Below are 25,303 nucleotides of genomic sequence, written 5' to 3' on the forward strand. Positions count from 1 at the left end.
GGCTTTTTTGGATAAAATGAGCATCCTTGGGGCCTCTTGTTCTTTCTTCCTAGAAAAGATGTTATAAAAATGAATAATTCAACGTGGAGTATTTCATATTTATGCATACCCACTGAATTGATAATACTTATTTGTAATGAAAATAAGAGAAGCAAAATGTTAAAATGTTCTCTTTGGGGAAGATACATCAGGACGCCTTAACCACAGATGTACAGACATTTGCTGTCTCTAATTTAGCATGTAATCCTTAACCCACTACCTACATACATATGATTAATAGCAATTGTATCTATATCATAATTACAGCTAACATTTAATCACCATCACTGTCCTACCCACTTGATGCATTTTCCAATATGATCCCCCAGTTTAAAATGTTTATGTTTTTCCCACACCACATTTGGCACAGTAACAGGATTCACACGGTAATTTTTTTCAACAGTTATTGAGCACCTATTATGTACCTGGAACTGTACTAGGCCCTGGAGTTGGAGATGGGGGATGAAGCACAAATAACCATCGTATACAGCAGACCCTGTGAAGTGTCAAAGTGAGGTTCTCTCTCTGAATGTTTTGGGAATTGGGAGAAGGGAGTGCTAATGGGCAGCTAAACCCACCAGTGACCTCATTATACAATATTGAGGTTATCATGGTTTTCTCTGCCTAGAGAAGCGTCTCCTCAACCATTGCACTGAGGTGCACACACCTAATCAGTGTGGGCCACTTTGGATTTGCTAGAAGGCACCACCTAAACAGCAGGTATCGCCAGTGTTTCGGGGCTGGTGGCTTCTGTTCCCTTTTCTCTGGCTTCCAAAGTGTTGATCCCCTTCCGTCAGTTTTATCCCGGCAGCGGTGCAAACGAGCACAGATTCACAGCCCGGGTGGCGGTGTCTGAATCCAGGGCGCGCTCTGGCCCCGTGCACGTGCACTCTGCGTCCGCTCACCCCTCGGGTTGGTTCCTGCCTCCCGCCCAGCCGGGTCTCCCCCGGCCCGGCGCCGGCCCGCGACCACTAGGCTCCAAATCAGCGACCCGATCCCCGCCAGCTCCTTCTTCTCCCTGCGCCCCGGCGCTGCAGCAGCGTGGGGCTGACCTGGCAGGGAGGCCGGATTTCGGCCGGGGCTGAGGAGGACCCCGCTTCCCGCCACCCCCTCCCTCTCGGGCAGAGCCGGAGGGGTCCCCTCCCCGGGGGAGGAGAGAGGACGGGTTTCTAAGGTGACGGAGGGCTCTGGAGAGTGTGCGCCCAGGTGGGAAGACCAGGCTACCCCGAGCCTGGGGCTCGAATCAGAAAATGCGGGCGCGCGGCCCCTCAGGTGAGACCGATTCTGAGGGTCTAGGTCTGGGGAAGGCTGGTCTACACTGTGCGCGCCCCGCCCCGGAACCGCGCGGTCCCGCGGCCGGGAGGCTGTGGGAGGAGGGAGAGGGGCGCACGGGGAAAGCGGCAGCCCTGGGTCGGGCTCCCCTTCGCTGGCCGCCGCAGCAGGTGGGGGCCCAGCGGGCCGGAGGCGGGGCCCGGCTCGAGGCGGAGCCGCGGCCGCAGCAGCGAGCGCTGGGCGGTGCGGGCGGGGGTCACAGCCGCTGCCGCAGCCGGAGCGGGAGCCGCGAGCGGTGTTGCCCGGGTGCCCGCGGGAGCTCGCGGAGCTCCGGGGCTGGGACCCGCCTGGCGGAGCGGGCCGGTGCCGCGACCGCAGACAAAGGCGCTGCTCGCGCCTGGCCGCCGCACTCTCGGGCTCTGCCGTAGGTAAGTGGCTCCCCCTTCGCTTTCTTTCTTCTCCCGGCTGCCTGCTCCCCTCGGACTTCAACCGGCTCCGGAGAAGCCGAGGAGAAGGGAAGAAATGGTACTTTCCCTCCTTCTGCACCCTCCACCTCTGCTTAAAAAAATAAACCCCCAAACAAGAAACCAAGTGAATACCAAACTAGCGAGTTTCCGAGCAGTGGGATGTCTCCCGCGGGACCGCCCGGGACGCCCTCGGTGACCCCTTACTCCTCGGACCGCGCACGGGTGCTGTCCCCGGGTGGGTGGTTGGATGGGAAGGTTGCCGCTGGACTCCCCGGGGAAGTGTTTCATGGAGATGATAGGAACCTGGTGCGCGAGGGGACCCCCACCTCCGGGGACTGCTCAGCGCGTTTTGGGGAACCGAGGGGCGCTTCGCACTGCGAGTTCAGATTTGTTTCCCGGTTGTGGGGTCTATGCCGTCCTCCCCTCCAGCCTTCTTCCCGTCTCCTTCAAGGGTTAATGCGGCGTCCTCCACGCCCCACGCGACGGAGGCGCCCACTCTGCTCCTCGGAGGACCCGGGCGGGGGCCGAGAGAGTGGGGAGGAGGGAAGCCCCGCCGCTTTCCCCAGCTGGGTAATCCCTAGCCCGAATCTGCTGGGGAGGGCGGGCGACCACCGGCCACGAATAGGGAGGGTTTGACATCACTGCTCGGTCCGCGCTGCCTTGCCCAGCCTGTGCCAGGGCTGCTCTCCACCAGAAAAGCCTTCGGAAGCCCGCTGGCGTTTGCTTTTGTTCTGCCCGCAACTCTCCGGAATCTGAGGAGAAGCCAGGGTGGGCGGTTGCCCCGGGAAGGGACCGTGGCGGGAGCTCCAGGTGCGGCCCCGAACTGACAATTGGAGGCGGCGGCCGTTTCCCGCCCCCGTGTGTGGAAGGGATCCCAATAGCTGATCAATGCCCGGGAGCAGGCAGTGGGTCCGCGGCTCAGGAAGGAGCGCGGTGTCCCCCGGGGCCGCGCACAGTCACGCGCCTCCCCAGCACTCTAGAAAGCGCTAGCTACCTCGAGTCGCGCATTTCCATTCATGGATCTGTGCCTGGGATTTGATTAATGTCACCTCTGCCCGGGTTCTCTAAGGAATGTCTGCTACTATTCGGTTTAATAGTCATTTACAGGGGGGTTTCTATGTGCAAGGCAGCAGTCCTACGGTCGTCTTCATTTAAAAGATATTTATCGAGCACCTACTATGTGCAAAGTAGATGTGTTACACTTTTCAACTTAGAAACTATTTATTGAGTACTTACTATGTTCAAGGTAGCTTTGCTATTCCTTTATTTTTAATTTTTTAAAACTTTCATTGATTTAAGTGTGTCTACCCCATCAGCTCCAAGTCAAGTGGTTGTTTCAATCTAGTTGTGGAGGGCGCAGCTCACAGAGGCCCATGTGGGGATCTAACCAGCGACCTTGGTGTTAAGAGCACTGCGCTCTAACCACCTGAGCTAACCAGCTATTACCTTATTTTCATAGATATTTACTGAGGACCTACAGAGTACAAGTTTTTTGGGGGTTTTTGGGAGGGGGACATAGGGAGACAACGGTGAGAGAATGTCTTTGAACCCTCGAGTCTTCAATTCCTTTAGTAACCTGCATTTTAACCTTTCTAGACTGCTTATGGGGTGTAGGAAGAGCTTCTACACTATAGCTGGAGGGTTTGTCTGAGGGGAGCAGGGTAGAACAATGGAAAGGCCTGCTCTGGGACCTCTTTCCAATTCAGCTTCCTTACACTGGGGGGGGGGGGGGAAGGCAGTTCCTGTGTGCAAAGCACTGTGCTAGTTATTGCAGGAAATCAAAGATTAATAAGGCAAAGCCCTGCCACTCAAAGGGATGGAGAATCTGTGGTGGGGACAGAAAGAGAGGCAAAGGATAATCAACTAAATCAGGAGGGGGCAGGGGAAGCATGAGGGTAAGGTCAACATGGACCCTTCAGCCCCTAGCTCCAAAGTGGTGACAGCAGTTGGGGTGAGAGTATTTTTCAAATCTCATCATTGAGGTGACAAAGGACCTAGAGGCAGAATCAAACGGTCTGAGGGTCCTTCTTGCCGAGAGAGTTGATGGTTATATTACTCTGATAATCTTGAGGTCCTGAGACACCTTGAAATACGCAGACTGGCAAGAAAACTGTGGGTCCTTGGTCTATTGGCAAATATTTGAATGCTTACAATGATATATATTTATCAGGGATATATAGTCTAAGACATGGTCTTTGTCCTAAAGGACCTAACAGAGTTCTTGAGATAAACACATAAAATGACTGCAGCACACATGAAAAGCCCGGAGCAAATTCCTCCTAGAATTTAATGTCAGAAAAAATATTCTGTCTTCATGGAATTGTGGCTTTTCTTTTATCAGAGTTCAAGAACTCGCTATATGTCGAGTTGTGTTTATCTTTTTACCTTGGCCTCCAGCAATTCCTGTAACTGCTTTTTCTAGCTTCTTGGTACAATGATCTTTTTCTTCTGAAATTATTTCTGATCTCCCTTTTACATTCTTGTAAAACTACATATTATTTTTTTGTGATGAACTTGAAAGCCCCCCTGAAATCTTTTCTGGAAATAGGTCTTTCTGAAAGGTACATAGGAAATATGGTAGGCACTAGATGAATGACTTGGGGACCCTTTACTTATAAGAAGAGGGAGGAAAAGCCAGGGGAGGCCAAAATCAGGAATGTGCAGAGAAAAACTGGATTTGTAAGATGCAATAGGATTCAGATAGGCAAAGAGGATGAAAAAAGACTTCTCTCCCTAAGCTAAGGAAATGGCATAAGCAAGGGAGTGAAGGAAGAAACAAAACATCTTCAGAGCACTTCATTTGGAATAGTTGCCATTCAGTCAACAAAGCGGCCCTGCCTGAACGTTTCACTGTGTGTCCATGACTTTGCGAGGTGTGTGTGCGTGTCTGTCGGGGTCACCGGCAGTTTGGGGTACACTGTGATCCCACTGCTGGTGAGTCTCCAGTTCCAACTGCAATGATAGCGCTGCATCCCCACCATTCTTGCAAGCATTCTTGGAGTGTTTTCACCTGAGCTGAACTTGATTGTAATCTTCTTGAAGGACAAGAATGTGACTTTTTTTTTTTCCCTCTGCATCTTTCCTTCCCTGCAGGCTCAGCGTCGTCTGTGCTATAGGTGATATTTATTTCCAAACCCTGTATTGCCCATTTCTTCACCCTTCCCCTACCTCACTGGGACCTTGAAACTCTTTTCCTCTTTACCACTTTCAGCTGCTCAGAGCCTTTTACTGTATGAAAACTCAGGGGAAAAACAATCTGTCGTCAGCCACTTCCCCTTGAATACAAATGTAGGTCACTGTTCTCTTTTGCGTGTGTGTGGGGAGGGCGGGGGGTGGGGGGGAGATCTTTGCACTTTAGGCTTCATTATGGAAGGAAAGGGTCTGTGCACCATGCGAGGATTTCAAGCACAGAGAAGTGCGTGTTGGAGGTATTTGGGGAGGCAAAGTGCCTTCCTGGGGCTCTTGAAATTGTGCTACCATCTCCTCATGTAGCCACGGTTGGCAAGGGTCCTTGCAGTTCCATGAGCCATGAAAGTCTGCAGACTTCACTGCTTTTTACCATGGTGTGGTAGTTGAAGTGAGGGAGCAGCTCTGTATGAGCTACCTGTTAGTCGTTTTCCAGACGGAATCCTAGCTTCTTTACCTACATGTGCCCATTATTTTAAGGCAAGGATTCTCAGCATGGGCACTATTTTGATGTTGTGGGCTAGATAATTCTTTGTCATGGGGGACTGTCCTGTGCACTGTAGCATGTCCCTCCGTGAGTTGTGACAGCCAAAACTGTCTCCAGTCATTGCCAAATGTTCCCCAAAGGAGCAAAATCACCACTGATTGAGAACCACCATTCTCAGGGACATGGGTTATTATGTATTACGCAATATAACTATTCCTACTTTCCTGGGAGAGGTCTTATTTAATATATCTGACTTCTTTTTTAATATAGGTGACTTAGTAAATGTGTAATTAACATTGAAGAACTTTCCATATGATTAATTTCATAAATCAGAATAAACATCCTTTTTTTTAGGCCGCATATTCTAAATCTGGTCATATTAAGTCAAACTTTTGCAGCCAAGAAATAAATAAAATCTCCGATTCTTCCCCTAGCATGTAGCTGCTACCAGAAGTGTGGGTAGCAGAACTACTGTTGGCAGTCACCATTGCCCACAGGTTCATGCCAGTCCGCTGGTTGGGCTGTGGCTGGTGGGCAGCAGTGGGTGAGGGAAGTGGCAGGGGAGGATCCAGTTCTGGTGGGACAGGATGCTATGTCACTAAGGGGTCCTCTTTTAGAAGAAAACAAAACGACCCAATGAACACATTGCTGGGGCCCCTCCCAGGCCTGTAGGGGTCCTGTGCCAAAGAAGGGCTCTGAGGTGTCCCTTGCATTAGCTTCAAGTAAAGCTGGCTCTCGAAAAGGCTTTGAGGAGTGAGGGGACAGCTGTGGCGGCAGGAAAAGGAAAGCAGGGACTTTCTTCTACCCAGACTGGCAAATGCTTAGAGCAGTTCCTCAACGACTTGACTTAAATAGAGAGCATGGATCAAAATAGAATCGTTAAATTCAGGGGTAACCGGTACTCCTGTGACTGTCCGCTATCAAAAGTAAGAACGTCCAAATCTTCAGCGACTCCAGGTCAACGTCACAGCATCAGCAGCCTCTTTGTAGGAGGGAACAAGGGGCCAGGTTAGTTCAAGTTTTACAGGGGGACCTGTGAGTTCTACCAGTGGATAGAAGGAACTTAATGCGTGCTGTCGGTGAGGTTGGTCCTGAGCCCAAGTATTGCTTCAGAAAGTGAATGAAAACTCTTTTTTTCAGGTCACTATAAAGGTATTTGAAAAATTCCCAATAAGATTTCATTGGTTCACACTTCTGTTTTGGAAAACCCACGCCTGGGATGAGATTTTTCCTTGCGTTGAAATAGGCCAGATAGGAAATACCTTTTGTGGGTAGGGATGAGCAAGTAATTAAAATAATAAAACTTCCTTTTTTTTTTTTTTTAAACCTCTATTTGTCAGGCATTTTATTCATTCGGTTTTTTTCCTTAATCTAAATTGGCCTATCTTCAATGAAGAAGAGAAAGTGCTATGAGTATTGCTTTAGTATCTAAATGTTCCTGACTATAGGTGAAACTGACCTGTCAGTATGTCCGTCTGTAGACTTAACAAAAATAAAAAAGACTCTCTACAGAAAGATTTGTGTAGGCAGGGTTTTTTTTTTTTTTTTTTTAAAGCTAGTTTTCCATTTATGTTTAAACCGATTTGATTTTTATAAAAGAGTCAAGATCTGTTTGGAGATTTTGGGTCAAATCTATACAGTCACAGAAATTAGACCTGCAGGGATCTCGGGGATCAGTGAGCAGCTCTCCTTGTCCCATAGTATAAATGGGGAAACTGAAGCTGAGAGAAGTTAGCTGGCTTGCCGAGGTTACACAAAGGTCAGTGCCAAGGCTGGGTTTTAGGAGTCAGGAGGTTGTCCCAATCCCTGTAACACTCTGTGCGACTAGGGTACCTTTCCATCTTCCTAGTTGTCAGAGCATTTTGGTGGAGGGCAGTCCAGGAAGGAAAAGGGTTTGATAAAGTGTCTCATTTCCAGGTCATCTAGACCTGATAGAACTAACCAATTCAAACTGATTACATCTATGCCAGAAGTGTGTGTGCATACGGGTAGCACTGGAAAGAACCATGGGAAAACTGAAAAAGTTGCATCAGTGGAATGAGAGTATTCACATAAAACTTCCTATGTACGGCATGGTGACTGTAATTAATAATACTGTATTGTACATTTGAAAGTTGCTAAGAAAGCAGATCTTAAAACTTCTCAAGAAAAAAAATTTGTAACTATGTATAGTGATGGATATTAAATAGGCTTATTGTGGGGATCATTTTGCAATATATACAAATATTGACTCATGTTGTACACCTGAAACTAATATAATGTTAAATGTCAATTATATCTCAATGAAAAAATTGAAAAATTAAAGAAACCCTTTCTTTAATGTTCTTTTATATTATCTTTATAGTAAATAATTAGAATGAAAACATTTGTTTCCCTATCTGGGAAAGTAATACATATTCATTATGGAAAATACAAAGAAAAATTTAAAAATCCTATCTGTGATTGATTGACCCAATCATATTTTGCTATATTTACTTTTAGTGTTTTTTTCTCAGCTCATTTTAAAACACAACTTAGATCATGCCATATTAATTTTTATCTTGCCTTTTCCAGTTAATATTATAACAAGCAATTTCCATGTTATTGCAAACTCTTTATATGCATTTTTAATGACTACATAATTCAATACCTTGGAAGTCTGTTAACTTATGCCAATATTCTGGTATTAGGGGACATTGTTTCCTCCCAGTTTCTCATTGCTGTGTGTCATTGCAATGAGAAACTTTGTGTCCATAATTTTTCTATAATTTTAATTGTTTTCTTAATATACATTCCCAGATAGTGAAATTACTCACCTAAGGGTGGAATGCACCATGTTAACAAATTGCTTCCCAAGCCGGAAATGATTTCACCACATCCTTCATAGCACAGGGCATTATTTTTTAAAAATTATTTATTTGATAAGGTGAAAAATGTATTATTGTTGCGTTCATTTGCATTTTCGTTATAAGTATGGCTAAACATTTTTCTATAGGATTGTTACCTGCTTATATTTTTAGTTAATTACCTATTTTTCTATTTGGGTTTAGTGTTTTCAGAAAATTGATCTCCATGTAGAAAACCCTTTTTTTTTTTTAAAGAAAAAGCAATAAACCTCTGATCTCATGGAGATTTTATGAAGAGTTCTATCTAATCCTAATGTTCCAGAATTCCAACACTTTAAGTGCTATGTTTCCGGCTAAATTTTTTCATTCATAGTAGTGAAACTGCCTGTTCAGTTGCTGAGGCAAGTTTAGATGGATAGTGAGCACTTATTCAGTGCTTTACAGCTTATAAAGTGGGTACTGTTTTGCTATATCCATTTATATTTGAGGAGAGTGATGCACAGAAACATAAAATAACCATAGTCACATAAACATTTTAAAGGATTCTGATCACCAATTCCAATGTGTGGGTTTTTTACCCCCATACAGCCAAGTAATTCTCGGACACCAGCGGGGAGTTCTACAATTCTGATACTGGTATTTACCCAGAGATAGCATCAAATTCCACAGGTAAAAGGCTCAGTCCCACAAGACTGGCCTCTATTTCAGATACCCGTCCCAAGCCCAGGTTGTTACCTGTGATTCTGACCAACTGGCTGTAAATCAGAGGTTCCTACAACCCCCGCTGTGGGTTTGATTAATTTGCTAGAATTGCTCACAGAACTCGGGAAACACATTTACTCACTAGATTACCTTTTCATTGCAAACAGTAGTAAAGGATACAAATCAACAACCAGATGAAGGGATTCTTAGTCCTGAGCAAAGTAGCTTCTGTCCCCATGGAGTTTGGGGCTCGACATGTGGAAGTGTTCTTGTCCCCCAACCTGGAAGCTCTCTGAACCCCATCCTTTTGGGTTTTTAGGTAGGCTTCATCACATAGGCATGATTAATTAATTCATTGGCCATCAGACGATTGATTGTAACATCAGTCCCTCTTCCCTCCCCAGAAATCAGGATGGGGTTGAATGTTCTATCACCTTTCATATTTGGTTGAGCTTTCCAAAAGTCACCTTCATTAACATAAACCCAGTTGTGATGGCGTGGAGCCTGTTTTGAATAATAAGACACCCATTTTACCTTCTTGGCTGTGAAGCGATTTCAGGAACTAAGGACAAGAGACTAAATATGTTGACAAAAGATGTCCCCATTGCCTTTACCACTCAGGAAATTCCAAGGATTTCAGGAGCTGCAAACCAGGAACCAAACCGACAACATGGATAAAGACCAAATGCATATGAAAAATATATTTTGTTCATCTGAATGGCCAAATGCATATTTCTGATAAATCACACATTTTACAACTTTTAACCACTGTAATACTACCTCTGGATGTTCACTAAAGTGACCTACCTCAGTTGTGTCGTTGGACTTTGAGGGAGCTCGGCTTAGAAATATTAGTAACTTCCTCCTAACTCTGCTGCCTATTTGTGGGAGAACTTTGTGCTGAAAGGTAATTTTACTATCTTAAACTTCCTTACTGTAACCTTCTGTTTCTCTTACCCTCTCCTCTGGATTTTCCATCCTTCTTCCCTCACCTCGCTACATTCTGATAGTTTCTTCTGACCTGTCTTCTAAGTCATACTGTGTCTCTTTAGCTGTATCTAATCTGCAGTTAAATTCGTCTGTTATATTTTTAATTTCCATTGTAGAATTTCTGGTTCTTTTTTAAATCTTTAATGTTGCTTTATGTGGTTCCTGGGTCCTTGTTTTGAAATTTTAAGCCCAACTTTTATCTTCTGGAGTATAATAAGTATAGTTTTACATTTTGTGTCTGGTAATTTTTCCATCTGGAATAATTATGTGTCTGTTTCTTCTGTTGTTTGTTCTTATTCTCATGCTGGGTCATGTTTATGGTGTCATAGCTCCTTGTATGCCTAGTTATCTTTGAATGTATGCTAGATATTGTTTTGAAAAATATTTGCATAACTATCACGACTGATCAATTTTAAGATGTACATTTTTTCACATTTTAATCTCTGAAATTCAGATATGGTTTACAATTGCTGGAGACTTACATTTATAGTACCTAAAATAATAATGCATCATATAATTAGTGATTTTTAAGATTGATAAAGTGCAATAATTTGAGGCTTTGAATGATGATAAAAATGACAAGATTTAAGACACAAAGAAATGGAAAGACATTCTGTGCTCATGAATTGGAAGAATCAACATAGTTAAAATGGCCATATTACCCAAAGCAATATACAGATTTAATGCAATCCCTATCAAAATCCCAATGGCATTTTTTAAAGAAATAGAACAAAAAATCAAATTTGTTTGGAACCACAAAAGACCCCGAATAGCCAAAGCAATCTTAAGAAAAAAGAACAATGCTGGATGTATCACACTCCCTGACTTTAGCTTGTACTACAGGGCTACAATAATCAAAACAGCATGGTATTGGCAGAAAAACAGACACATAGACCAATAGAATAGAATTGAGAACCCAGAAATAAAACCACATAAATATGGACAGATAATTTTTTTAATTAGATTTATTGGGGTGACAATTGTTAGTAAAATTACATAGATTTCAGGTGTACAATTCTGTATTACATCATCTATAAATTCCATTGTGTGTTCATCACCCAGAGTCAATTCTCCTTCCATCACCATATATTTGATCCCCCTTACCCTCATCTCCCACCCCCACCCCCCTTACCCTCTGGTAACCACTAAACTATTTGGACAGATAATTTTTTACAAAGAAGCTAAAAACATACAATGGAGGAAAGACAGCCTCTTCAATAAATGGTGCTGGGAGAATTGGATAGCCACGTGCAAAAGAATGAAACTGGACTGCTATCTGTCACCATGTACCAAAGTTAATTCAAAATGGATCAAAGACTTAAGCATAAGACCTGACACAATAAACTGCATAGAAGAAAACATAGGTACTAAACTTATGGACCTTGGGTTCAAAGAGCATTTTATGAATTTGACTCCAAAGGCAATGGAAGTAAAAGCTAAAATAAACGAATGGGACTATATGAAACTTAAAAGCTTCTGCACAGCAAAAGAAACCATCAACAAAATAAAGAGGCAACCAACTGAATGGGAGATTTTTGCAAACAGTGCCTCTGATAAGGGGCTAATATCCAAAATATACAAGGAACTCATGAAACTCAACAACAAAAAAACAAACAACCCAATTGAAAAATGGGCAGAGGACCTGAAGAGACATTTCTCCAAAGAGGACATACAAATGGCAAATAGACATATGAAAAAATGCTCAACATCACTAATCATCAGAGAAATGCAAATAGAAACCACAATGAGATATCACCTCACCCCAGTCAGAATGGCTATCATTAACAAGACAAATAACAACAAGTGTTGGAGAGGCTGTGGTGAAAAAGGAACCCTCATACACTATTGGTGGGAATGCAGACTGGTGCAGCCGTTATGGAAGGCAGTGTGGAGGTTCCTCAAAAAATTACGAATAGAATTACCATATGACCCAGCAATCCCTCTCCTGGGTATCTACCCAAAAAATCTGAAAACATTTATACATAAAGACACGTGTCCTCCAATGTTCATTGCAGCTTTGTTTACGGTGGCCAAGACATGGAAACAACCAAAATGTCCTTCGATAGATGAATGGATAAAGAAGTTGTGGTATATATACACCATGGAATACTATTCGGCGGTAAGAAATGATATAGGAACATTTGTGACAACATGGATGGATCTTGAGAGTATAATGCTAAGCGAAATAAGTCAGACAGAAAAAGCAGAGAACCATATGATTTCACTGATATGTGGTATATAAACCCAAAACAACAAAAGAACAAGACAGATAAATAAGAAACAAAAACTCATAGACACAGACAATAGTTTAGTGGTTACCAGAGGGTAAGGGGGGTGGGGTGGGGTGGGAGATGAGGGTAAGGGGATCAAATATATGGTGATGGAAGGAGAACTGACTCTGGGTGGTGAACACACAATGGGATTTACAGATGATGTAATACAGAATTGTACACCTGAAATTATGTAATTTTACTAACAATTGTTACCCAATAAATTTTTTAAAAAATGACAAGATTTCTAGAGAGGATTTTAAATAGCCATTGTAGGCTGTTTGGGGGTTTGGGATTTTCTAGGCTACCTAGATGACATGAAGCCAGGCTAGTTTACTTTTTTGTTTTCTCTTACTCCTAGGGTCTAAGTTTTTGGGGTCCCAACCATAAGTGTGAAGTGGTTGCCCTGGCTCCCTGGCCTTGGGAGGTTGCCAAGAGTGTAGCTCAACTTCCCCTTTTGGATTGACAGTCCCCACGAGTGGGTAAAAGTGGCCCCTAATACCCAGGCCCACTTCTGTGGATCTCCTGTGTTGCAAAAACATCCAGCCTAAGAGAAAGCTTGTAAGAGCTTATTTGAGCGAAACTGACAACAATGGCCAGGAAGCAAAGTCTCAACAGACTGGGAAAGTGGCAGTTTTGCAACTTATTTTATACATTAGAATCAAAGGAGGAAGGTTACATGAAATCTATTGGTGGTTGTTTAAGGGGGTGGGAGAAAGCAAGTGAGGAAATCTCTGGGATTGGATAAAACTAAATTGGAGAGACAGGTACTTCTTTCACATAGGTGGGTACAGAATAGTTAACAGTTCACTTTTTGCAGCACATAGAGATGGTAATCGGGACAAGAATAATAATGAGGGATTCTGTAGTTTCCTGCTGTGGCCTGGAAAAAGGGATTACTGACATTCCAAGGATGTGATCTTAGATGTAAAAAGACAATAGACAGGCTCACTTAAGGTAAAGATTGACCTTTGTCAAGGAAGCTACAGGCCAAGGATGTGACCACCCTCCATGACCGCTTTTAGTTAGAAATTTTTATGTTCACACCATTCTATGTGATTATTTTCAGTCTCCTGAGCTTGTCAGATTTAACCTGTGGCCCCTTTTCCATGCACACCTGCCCTCAGATCTTAAGCCTGAAGTCTCTCCCTATCTTGTTAGTTCTTTGGTGCTTTCAGGAAGAATTTTTTAAAAATATTTCATCTGGTTATCTTTGTTGTATTCATTGGGAAGGCTGGTTTGAATTACCCAGTTCACTGGAAGGAGGCAGAAGTAAGTCTGATTTATCTTAGAGACTGACAGGAGAGGAGCATGAAACACCAGCTGCTCTGTCTGTCCAGGACTAGAGAATTTTCTCCCTCCATTCGCAATATAGCATCCTGGTCACAGCTGGAAAGTGGAGGTTGGGATGAACAAGTTCTCATAAGCTGGGCACAGCTAAATGTAGATAGCTTTCCTTACATAGACGGGAGTAATTCCTTAGGCTTTTCCTAATAAGGCAGGTGCTCTTACAGGATTGGCATGTGGAGCCCCGTCAGTCATCAGTATCCAGTTGGTTTCTTCTCATCCATACTGTCCTGCAGAAAGGCAGGACTTGAGGACCCAGGGACAGGATGAGGTTAGGAAGATGCTTTTCATTCCAGCAAATGTTAAAAAGTAAAACAAGCAGGCTGTACTTTAGCGAGGTAAGGTTTCTTCCATTCAGTGTGGTCCCCACCATATCCATATGGAGAGCAACATTTCTCATCCATGGCCAAGGCTGGGCCTGTGGAGACAGAACTATCGTGTCCAGGCTCAGGAGGCAGGGTGGCCTTTCGAGGGGACTCTTCTTGAATCTAATGTTTCAAAGGAAGCTTTCTCATCCTTTTCTTTAGAAGGCACATGCTTATCCATGTATTTTCAGAATCAGTAGCCAAATGTATTTTCCTCTACTTTGCTCCAACTCTCGTAGATGCTTTTCCCCAGTTTTCATGAAGCCAGAGACATTTACAATGAGAAAAATGTATTTGCTGAGTTTGTAGAGGTTGGGCAGGGGTATAGAGTGGTGGGAAGTGCTCCCCCACCTTACCAGAGCTCCCACTGGCTTTTCTGAGGGGAGCTCTTATTTTTATTTTGGGGTATCTTCCCCCCTGGAAACCTCAGAACTGTTCTCTCAGAAAATTGCTACCATGTTTCCCCCAAAATAAGACCTAGCCGGACAATCAGCTCTAATGTGTCATTTGGAGCAAAAATTAATATAAGACCCAGTCTTATTTTACTATAAGACTGGGTCTATAATAATTATAATATAATATATATAATATAATATAATATATATAATATAATACCAGGTCACATTAATTTTTGCTTCAAAATAAGCATTAGAGCTGATTGTCTGGCTAGATCTCATTTTCCGGGAAACACGGTATCTACACAGGGAACCATAGGTTTTCTCTCACCTTTCAGGTGTGTGGCCACTGGGTAAGGTGAAGGAAGGCATGGGCAGCAGGAATTTGCTGGCATGGCCCCACTGGAAAAGGTTTGTTTGGGGAGTGGGCCTCCCCACCAACTTTTTAGAGACCAGCTCATACCATGTAGCCTTTTGTGTATTCCACGATGATTTATCCCGCTTATTCTTATTTTAATTTTACAATATTTCACACATAGGAAAGACTATATATACCTTAGTCCACCTATTGCTAGAAGTAGAAATCCTCCAGTTAGGTTTTAATAACTGTCCTGAAAGGAACAAATCTGTCCTTCCACTCCCAGGTAGTTCTAGATTGTGACTGATTCCTTTGGAAGAAATGATAAATAATTAATTCTGAAGAAGCAAATTTTCTATTCTCCAAGAAAATGTAACCTTCCATGAGTATTTTTGGAGGCAGAATTACTAGAAAGCCCCACTAACCACAAGAATTTATGGACCATGATGTCTGAAAATTCTTCAGCCTGAAACAAATTAATTCCTCCAGCATGATTCACTTTAGGTACAAGCCAAATTTCTTTATCAGTGACTTAGGCTCTTAAGCTGATTTTTCTAAAAAGGTATAGTTATTTTGAAATCAAGGCCATTTTTATATTTCTACTGTGAAATTTTCCATTCATTTGAAGTTTTTCTTCCAGCCCTTTTGAGACCCTCCCTTTTCTCTGCTAATAAGTGATAAATCACTGCAACTTCAGTAACATATGAGGTCTGACAATTAAGTCCTGTGAACTCATTGCAACAATGTTGCTAACCTTTTTTCAATAACGGAGGGATTATTCATTATGAATTTGTACCAACTGGACAAACAGTTAACCAAGTTTATGATTTGGAAGTACGGAAAAGGCTACGTGAAAAAGTTAGACGACCTGAACTTTTCACCAACCATTCATGGCTCTTGCATCACGACAATGCACCAGCTCACACGGCACTGTCTGTGAGGGAGTTTTTAGCCAGGAAACAAATCACTGTATTGGAACACCCTCCCTACTCACCTGATCTGGCCCCCAATGACTTCTTCGTTTACCTGAAGATGAAGGAAATATTGAAAGGAAGACATTTTGATGACATTCAGAACATCAAGGGTAATACGATGACAACTCTGATGGCCATTCCAGAAAAAGAGTTCCAAAGTTGCTTTGATGGGTGGATTAGGCGCTGGAATCAGTGCATAGCTTCCCAAGGGGAGTTCTTTGAAGGTGACTATAGTAACATTTAGCAATGAGGTATGTAGCACTTTTTCTAGGATGAGTTCATGAACTTAATTGTTAGACCTTGTATGTGAGAGCCACAGGGAGTTCAAAGTTAGCCAAGCAAATTCCTGTACTTGTCATAGAGACCAGGGTATTGCCTTCAGGATGTGGTGGTAATGGTACTTTTTACCAAGTATGCAGAACTTTTTAGAGGACTGAGTAAAGTATTGTAGCTCTTTCAACAGAAAGAAAAGGGATGGAGAAGTTCAGAAATCTGAATTGATTGTATTTGTAAGAGGAAAATAGGAAGGTAACTGCAGAAAAGCACTTAAGAGGAGGTTAGAAGTATATCACAATGGAGTAACTACAATGAACTACTTTGAGCTTTCCAGATGCGAGGATGGAATGTGAAAAAATTTTGACCCATTATAGAGTTCCAATACCTGCTGTATAGGACTCAAAGAGGGCTTTAACCACTCACCCCTCTGCTATGTAATAAAGCCAGTGAAATCTGTACCATCAAAATGACAGAGAGAACTTTAGGACATGCGGAGTAATGAGAAAGTAATTCTCACTGTGAGTGAGAATATGGCGGGCAAATCGTTCTGGGCATGCCTGACCTAAATAACTGTTCATTTTTCTGTACCATTTTCTTCAGCTAAATGGAGACTAAAGACAAATAAAAGACTTAGGTCCTTATTAATTTTGTAGGGTCTCTGGATGAAGGATGATGTGGAGCTTGAGTTCAACATGAAAATGGTCTTAGTTTATTAAAGTCTTTGAGTTAAAAGGTTAAATCTTTCCAAATTTTTGTGCATGCTTTCATTCTTCAGAAGTTATTCAGTGAATTTGTTAATCCTGAAAACCACCTTTTTTATGAGCCGTCTTTGAAAGTGAACCAGAAATGCATTTATGGAACAAGAGGCAGTAAAAAAATCCTTTGGTTTCTCCCTTCAATTTATTCAGAAGCAGATCCCCAGAACCAAACATCTATGAGTCCTTTAACAGCTGACTTTTCTCTTATTTAACCAACAAACAATACAGTGTTTTGCTCTACACTTCTGAATTCAGGATTTGGCGTCCATAATATATTAAATAACCTTCCTGTCTTCTGTTCCACCTTTCCCATTGGTAAGAAATAGAGCATTATTATTTAATTATCACCACTAAAAGCAAAGTCATATTTCAGTAATCTAAAACTATATTGCCTTAAACTGAGATTATTTTAAATAAGACCTTTCCAGTAATGGATACCTCAAAAAGAAGGTGTATAGCTGTAGATACAGGAGCATATACATATACAGTTATGACTATGGGACAATCATAAGCTGTTTTCTGGAAGGACGCCTAAGACATTTTTAGTAATGGTAAAGTAAGAGGTAGCTGGTTATTGAGGTGAGGGAAAGGGTTTTTTATTTTATACCGTTCTACACTATTTCATTTAAAAAATAAACATGTTTTTATTTAGTAAGTAAATAAGGGGGGAAATTAAGAAGATGGAAAAAAAAGAAGCCACCGCGTCTGAGATCCTGCAGCTCTGAATTTAACCTCTGGATGCCTTTCTCAGTGGAAATTATGGTTTTTATGTCATCGGATCAAAATCTATAGAGACACATGTTTAGCATACGTTATGTATATCCTCCGTGGTTTTATGTAACTTACATTATCCAGCATTTCATAATGTCCTCTCTTGTCAGTGTCTTCTTTTTTTTTTAATTAAAGTTTATTGGGGTGAAAAACTCATAGACACAGGCTAGTGTCTTCTTTGAGCTTCCCAGTGGCACTGTCCAGTACGTTGGGTCAGTATTAGATGATTCCTATTTTATGGGGGGCAGGAAGGGGAAACTTAAGCTTGGGGAAGGTGGGTGGCTTATCTGAGATGACATAGCCACTAACTAACTACCTGGGAAATCCAGAACTATAACCCAAGTTTGATTCCAAGTTCAGTGTTCCTTTAACCCTGATAGAAAGAACTTTACTGTTCATTCTGGACCTTCCTTTTTAAACACTCCAAGATGCCTCCTCTCTGGTCTCATGGCATATCTATTTCATTTGGTCTTAAATCATGGTTAGCTATATATAATTATTTTCCTCATTAATCTTATCAGCATAGGCTGCCTCTCTTTTTGTAGCCTATGTCTAATATATCATGGTGCATATAGTAGTTATTTAATCTTTGTCTTATGAAATTGGATTCTCAAGTGACTTTCTCCCAAGTAATTATCCATTTTTAGGAAAACAAGCTAATAAACTTGGCTATTTCCACAAGACTAATGTCATTGTCCACAGAAGAATTAGAACCACATGATGTTTGAGCTGGAAGAAAACCATCTTTGCAAGTGTTTATTTTCCTATTTTATAAATGAGGAACGTGAAGATCAAATAACTTGCTCAAGATCACACAGGGAATTCGAGTTGACGTGATGCAAAAAGCCCAGTTCTCTTCCAGCCCAGCCCTCCTCCTGCAGTAATAATCATTACAGAAGATAATTCTCTTGGTTGTCAGGCATTTAGATGAATGGTCAATGCTGGCAAAAAAAAAAATAGGTCAGAGTGAATTAAAACGCCCACTGTGAAGAGGTAATCTCAAAAAGAAGAAGAGGTATTGAACTTATTTTTCCAAGTTTTGATGAATAGATTTTGCAGGTGTCCCTCTTTTAAAAGCAAACTTGCTATATAAACATCAGCATTTCCACAAAAGGATTCACAGTAGAAATCCTTTAGATGAGAAATAGCCCATCCACGTGCTTTTGTTATGGAATAAAATCATCCTCACTTGTAGGGCAAATCAAGGTGCACAGCATCAAACTTGTCAAATGAGGAATTAATAGCATTTCTCTCTTACCTGCTGGCCTTAAAACGTGAGCCATGTCTGGCTTAGTGAAGGAGCCCGCTGTCCCCCTCTTCAGCAGGGAGTGGCAAGCCCTCCAATTCCTAAATTCACCTCTGGGCACCTAAGTGCCCAAGAGTCATTTCCAGTTTTCAGATGTGCTGAGAAGGGAGCTGGACAGATATTTTTGTCTGAAGCCACCCAAAGGAGCAACAGAGAAATTTCAAAGAGGGAGATAGTTTCCAAATTGTGGGGATTGGGGGAGTCTGGATAGCTTCCACTAGCGACGAGGCAGAACGCAGTTTCATGAAATATGTACCTTTTAAGCCAACCCCTGTTGAATCATAGAGTCCTAGAAGGCGCTAGCTACACTGCGCATGGTTTGTAAAGGACATTGTGATAACGAATGTCTAAAAATTTAATTTGGTTTAATAAATATGTAAGGTAGGTGCTATAGGACAGTTGCAGTAAAAGAGCAGAAGACAGCCCCTGCTCTCCTGGAGCTTGGTGTCTGTGCTATACTTTGCAAACTTGTCTGCACGTCAGAATCATCTAGAGAGCCTCAAAAAACACTGATGTCTGTGCCCAGCCGACCAGCCCGGAGCTTATGATCTGATTGGTCTGGTGTATGGCCGGAGCTTTGGAAGTTTTAGAGGTGGTTCTAAAGTGCAGACGAGTTTGGAAACCAGTAGACTGTGCAATGGTTCTCAACTTTGGCTGTATTAGAGTCACCTGGAGACTATGTATATATGTCTGTGTATACGCACATGTATATGTAGGCACGTGCAGAGGTAAATGTGTGTATATGCATGTATGCATGTGTGTGCATATGCAGTGCACACATGGATCCATATACATACGCATACACACATGTATACATATGCAGACATGCATTATGCATACAGTCCCAGGCTACAGCCCTAGAAGTTGATTTATGTCATTTGGGGTGGAGTCCAGACATCAATATTATTTAAAGCCATGGTGCCCCAAATTGGCTGCACATTGGAATCATCTGGAAAGTTTAAAAATACTGAGGCCTGCGTCCCACTCCAGAGATTCTGGTTTAATTAGCCTGGAGTCTGGTCTGGGCATCAGAATTTTTTTCAATTTTTTTTCAAAGCTCATGTGGTTCTAGTATGCAGCCAAGGTTGCAATCCATCGGGTTAGTGAGCGAAACGTGCTTCTCTTGTGCATAATAGGAGCTCAATAAAAATGATTAACTATGAAATGAGAGATATACAGAAGAGTTTATAGGAAATGTCAGTGCTAAAAAGTTTTATGCTTCCGGTTCTTTGGTCATTTCCGTGATCTGAATATATTGTGCTGTGATTTGGGGTGGGGTGGGCTGCAAAACCTCAGGAATTCAGCTCATGGCCATTGCCCTGTTCTGTTGTCTCTACCTGTGGTAAGAGTGGCAGGTCTGCCTGCTACACTTCTGATATGTCCAACATTGTTCTTTGGGGAAAAATAACGAGCAACTGGCTTCTATAAGATGGAGTTTGGCCCGAGGTGAACTCTATCCAGTGCAGCAAGGCTCTGCGAGAGCCCGCCCACTACCCCGGGTTAGTGAGAACTCTTTAGAGCACGGAGCACACGTGTTGCCTAGTTTCCTTTGTTCCCTAGGTGATTCTTGTTTATTCCAGGGGTACCGGGAGGGGAAGTATTTCCGCCTCTGGTCCCAGTGAACGCAGCTGCTTTCAGCTATGGCAGAGGCTCTACCAGCCTGGAGAAGGGGAAATTGCCAGGCAGAGAGTTCACTGCAGCTGCTTGCAGAGCAGAATCCAAACTGCTTCTAATGGTCTTCGAAGGCTCTAGGGCACTGGTTCTCAGAATTGAGAGTGCATCATAACCCCCTGCAAACATGTTAAACGACAGCTTGCTGGGACAGTCCCCAGAGTTTCTCCTTCAGTAGGACTTGGTGGGGCCCAAGAATTTGCATGTCTAACATCTTCCTGGGTGACGATAATGGAGATGGCCCGGGACTGTCCTTTGAGAACCACTGCTCAAGGAGGAAGGACACAGATGGCAAATGTGCTGTTGAGGGAAAGGACAGTACTGATTGCTGCAGATCTACCTGCTCACAGCACCAGGAATTGAAATAACATCCCAGTCAACTGTAGGACTGATTGATTAATTGATCTTTTTAAAAAAAATTATGCACCACCAAGTACATGCTAGGTGTTGTGCAAACTTTGTAGCTGGAAGGAAGAAGACACAGTTCCTGAGCAGCTCGTCTGGGGGTGGGTGGTGGACGGACCAGTAAAGGGGCAGCCACAGGGCCTGTCCCTTAGGGCTCTGTAGAGGGAGTGTGGGGGGCTTCCAGGGGACACACGAGAGGGAGTGAGGCTCAGAGGTGTCCAGGAGCAAGGGCCAGGGAAGAATCTTGGAGTATGACTCGGGGTTTGCCAGGTGAAAAAGGTGGGCAGGTCCACCCAGGAGCAGCATAGGCAAAGGTGATAGACAACATGAGCCAGACTGGCATGGGGAGCCACACGTGGTTTAGGGTGACGGGTAAAGAGTGTGATGGGACAAAGAGCTTAGTCCCGGGGGCCTGTCATCCACGAACGGAAAGGAAAGTCGTTGAGGGGTTGTCAGCAGGTGAGTAATATGATCAGATTTGCCTGCAAATTAACAAATGGACTGGAGGGAGTGTGCCCGGCAGGACACACAGGAGACTGTCACTAGAATCCCCCTGGGAAGTGATGAGGCCACGGGGGGACATGACCTTTACATCATCTTGTCCTTGCAGCACCCTCTGTCTCTGCTCAGTGTTTCAGACTCTTCAAAACCATTTCTAGTGGGTGCATTAACGGGCTTTTGGAGCATTTACTGTGTGTGCTTTTCGAGTGCAACCGGCAATCATTCTTACGCTCCCCCTGCACAGACACTGTTCTTCAAGGAAAATCAAGCTAAAGTGAACCTCAAGGGCAACTGTGGAGCAGGTAAGACTCAAAAATGAAACCACAAGAGGGGCCTGGTGTGGCAGGCTCAGCATGGATGAGGTCGGTGAGGGCTGTTCTCTCTCTGCCTGTGGTGTAGCTCTGAATTTTTTTTCAGTTTTTTGTTGTTGATGTTGTTCTAACTGGAAGTCATGTTGCCCTCTCCTGCTCCTACCTTGAGAACAGATTACAGACCCTGAGTTGTAGTCCAGACACACTTCCCCACCTCCCAGCCCTTCAATTTGGGGGGTAGTCTTACCCAGGGCAGTCTCCTACATTCATAGCACCCTCAAGATGGCTCTGGTGCTGGGCATTAAGGAGGGACAGGATGTCCAAGGCAGATAAGACCCTCTCCATGTCCACTGGTGCTGGGGGTGAGTTGTGCATGAAGAAAATTGTGAAGAGGGCTGCAGTGAGCTCACTGTGCAATAGGGACAAGTGCAAAAGGAGTTGGGGGGAATGAGTTCTCCTCTGTCCCTGGCCCATCTTAAAAAGAAAAAACGTCCACAGTGATGGATATCATGTGTGATACCTGTCACTTCAGCTGATAATGAAACTTTGATTTGGGGCTTCCCTTCCTAGAGCGCTTGCTCACACCGTACTTGATACATCCCAAAAGGGGCTCGTGAGGAAATTGATTCCAACGGTCTCATCAGCACGCAGTGAGCCTCCCAGGGATTTCTGCTGGTTCCGTCTCCTCTTCGGGCTGTGGGGTTTCAGCACTGACTGAGGTAGGGGCCCCTCGGAAGCCTGAGGGGTGCTGTTTGGGAGGCAGGGATCACACTGAAGAGACTGAGACCAGCGTCAGCGAGCAGTCTGTGCTCTGAGGTAATGGCAGCAAGACTCCTAGGTCACCTACGTCAAGGTGGCTTTGCTGCTTCACACCAGCACAGAAGATGTGAGAGGAAGGTGCAGGATGGGGAGCTGGCCGCCTGCTTTAGATCGGAAGCGTGAGTAAGAGCAGAAAGCAATGGGCATGATCCATGGTCAGTGTTTGTCCTTGTCATTGCTCAGGGAAAGAGAGATGCTGTCCAAAAAGATACAACCTGAAAACCTGGACGCCTCCCTGAGGGCCATCCAGGCATATTGCTAATGACATGGCCCGACTGGGATTCTCTTGCTAGAGGGTTGCTGACAATGTTTGGCCAAATGTCCAAGGGGATTTTTATTAACTTCTGGCTGGCCATGGCAGAGCTGCTTTTCTCCTGATTTCATTTGCTGTTTGTGTTTGTCTCTGAATGAAGTGTGCCATGTAGTGGGTACCAAATTGGAAGTCTGTTCTTGGGTCATTTGAGGAGACCTTTACCTTGTCTCTCCCTCTCTCTTTCTCCCTCCCCTCCCCCTCCCCCCCCTACTGTCGACCCTGCTCAATGGACCAGCACTAGAAGATAAACTATCTTATTCTCTAATGACGTTGATTGTGCTACTTTCATCTCCTCAGATACACAGTAAACCTTAAGGGCAGAAATGCACACTGATTACAGGACTTATACCACCCTCCTTCTTTCCGTTTTGCTTACTGTCATGCAGTAGCTGTCGTGTAACTGGATGCTTGATTGAGGTGCCTGAATTTCCCTTGGCTCTGAATCAACTCATCATCCGCACCCATCCACCTTTCCAGTATTCATCAAATATTGCTCGTGAGTCCCTTCACCTCAACTTCCCCCAATATTGCTGGATCCATCCTCCATTTCATGAGCAATAAGTGTTACAGTTTGCATATTCATTCAGGGTCTTCTCAGTGTTCCAAAAATGCACTGGTGTTTTTACTTAAAAAATGAGGAAACAAGAGGTATGAATTAGCTATTGCTGTGTAACAAACTATTCCACAATTTCAAAGCTTAAAATAGCAAATATTTGTTGTCTTGCAGTTTCTATGGTCAGGAATTTGGAAGCAGCTTGGCTGGGCAGTTCTAGCTTAAGGTCTCTCATGAATTTGCAGTTAAGATGCTGGCGAAGACTGCAGACCTCTGAAGGCTGACCTTGGGTGGGAGGGTCTGTTTCCAAGTTCATTCATGTGGCTGTTGGCTAGAGGCCTTAGTTCTTCTATTTGTGGCCCCCTCCAGAGGGCTACACAACATGGCAGCTGGCTTCCGCCGGAGCAAGAAATCCAAGAGACAGCAGCCAGGAAGTCGCAGTGCCTTTTATGACCTAGACTCGGAAATTGCATGTTGTCAGTCCCATTTTCTTTCTGTTCATTAGGAGTGAGTCATGAGGGCCAGCCTACACTCAAAGGGAAGGGGAATTATGCTCTACCTTTTGAAGGGAGTGTCAGATAAATTTTGAACATGTTTTAAACCATCACATGAATTATAACTCCTGGGTCTGACCAAATGGATGAGCAGAGATGGCTGAGGCCATTCTCTGCTGAAGACCTCCTTCCATGTGGGTGGCTTGGGGCCTGCTCTGGGGAACTCCCGGAGCCTGTGGGCTGAGGGTGGAAAAGGGTTGGGATCCCCCGGTAACAGAATTTAGTCTGACAACTGTTATTGACTAGGATATTATAAAGTCTTCGAAATGTTCAGTACAGGTACTCCAGGAACGTTACTTCTACATATTCTTGGGAATATGAAACTCATCCTTCATTTAAAAAAAAATTTTTTTTTTTTTCAGTTACAGTTGACAGTATTATTTTGTATTAGTTTCAGATGTACAGCATAGTGGTTAGATATTTATATAACTTATGCAGACATTTATATAATTTATCCCCCTCTTCTTCATTTTTGATTTAATCTTTAGTGGGATTTTCAGTGGGCTCTGTTTATATACCATTGCCATCTGGAGGTGATACCCTCAAATTGCAGTTTTTTGTTTTTGTTTTTTGCGAGATAAATCTTTTTTAAAAATTCAACATGAAAAAATAAAGTTATGAAATGACAACTTGATAGAATAAATGCATCATACCTTTCCAAGCTCATGAGCATAATCTACCTCATTTGGTTACTTCAAGGAGTCTCTAGAGTAATAGGGCAGGTGTTATTATCTCCATATTATAGATGGGAAACAGCCAGAAGAGATTGAATGCCTTCCCCAAAGTTTGGAGTAAGCCAAAAGGGCAAGAATGAGAGCTGGAGCTTAGACTTCCAAGCCTACACCACCAGAGCTTTCCTGGCATCCCGTTAGGTACAGCCCCTGCGCAAAGGTGTGGTGGAGGCTTCCAAAGAATGTTTGTCAAGTGCAGTAGGAAGTAGGAGCACATTAAAGACTATTGACCTTCTCAAGACAATTGCTGAATGCAAGATTTTGACTATTTGCTTCACAGAAGGGTTTGGAATTCTTTGTCTAAATGGCTGATGATGTCGTTTATATCAGTATTTCTGAGTGCTCTTTTTGTGATAGAATTGAAGAGACATTGCTGTTTTAGTCACTTAGTGCTACATAGCAAACCACCCCAAAATTTGGTATCTTAACACAACAATTACTTCTTATTTCTCATAATTGTGTACTTTTATGAGTGCTTGGCTGAGTGAGTCTTCTGCTGCATGTGGCATCAGATGAGATTACTCATTTCACTGCTCTCAGCTAATGACTGGATTGGGCTGGGTCGGAAGTTTCAAGAAAGCTTTGCTCCCATGTCTCACACCTCCATGCTTCTCTGCGTCTTGCTTGGGCTTGGTGGTCACAGCATGGTAGTCGCAG

At 43.4% G+C, this 25,303-nt stretch overlaps 1 protein-coding gene across 3 annotated transcripts in view; it reads left to right on the forward strand.

Annotated features, from left to right (window-relative positions):
* Window positions 1-898: 898 nt before the first annotated feature.
* MAPK4 (mitogen-activated protein kinase 4) overlaps window positions 899-25,303 on the forward strand; it is a 136,636-nt gene continuing 112,231 nt past the window's right edge. For 2 of the 3 annotated variants that reach the window (XM_019721742.3, XM_074339972.2), the window contains exon 1: window positions 1,489-1,739. The gene's annotated coding sequence lies outside the window, so the exon portion shown is untranslated. Of the gene's footprint in view, window positions 1,312-1,488; window positions 1,740-25,303 lie in introns of those variants that run through there. The other variant, XM_019721748.3, reaches the window with a different exon arrangement.

The sequence above is a fragment of the Rhinolophus sinicus genome, chromosome 4 (genome assembly GCF_057876585.1).
Source record: "Rhinolophus sinicus isolate RSI-liver-muscle chromosome 4, RSI-T2T, whole genome shotgun sequence".
NCBI classification, from domain to species: domain Eukaryota; kingdom Metazoa; phylum Chordata; class Mammalia; order Chiroptera; family Rhinolophidae; genus Rhinolophus; species Rhinolophus sinicus.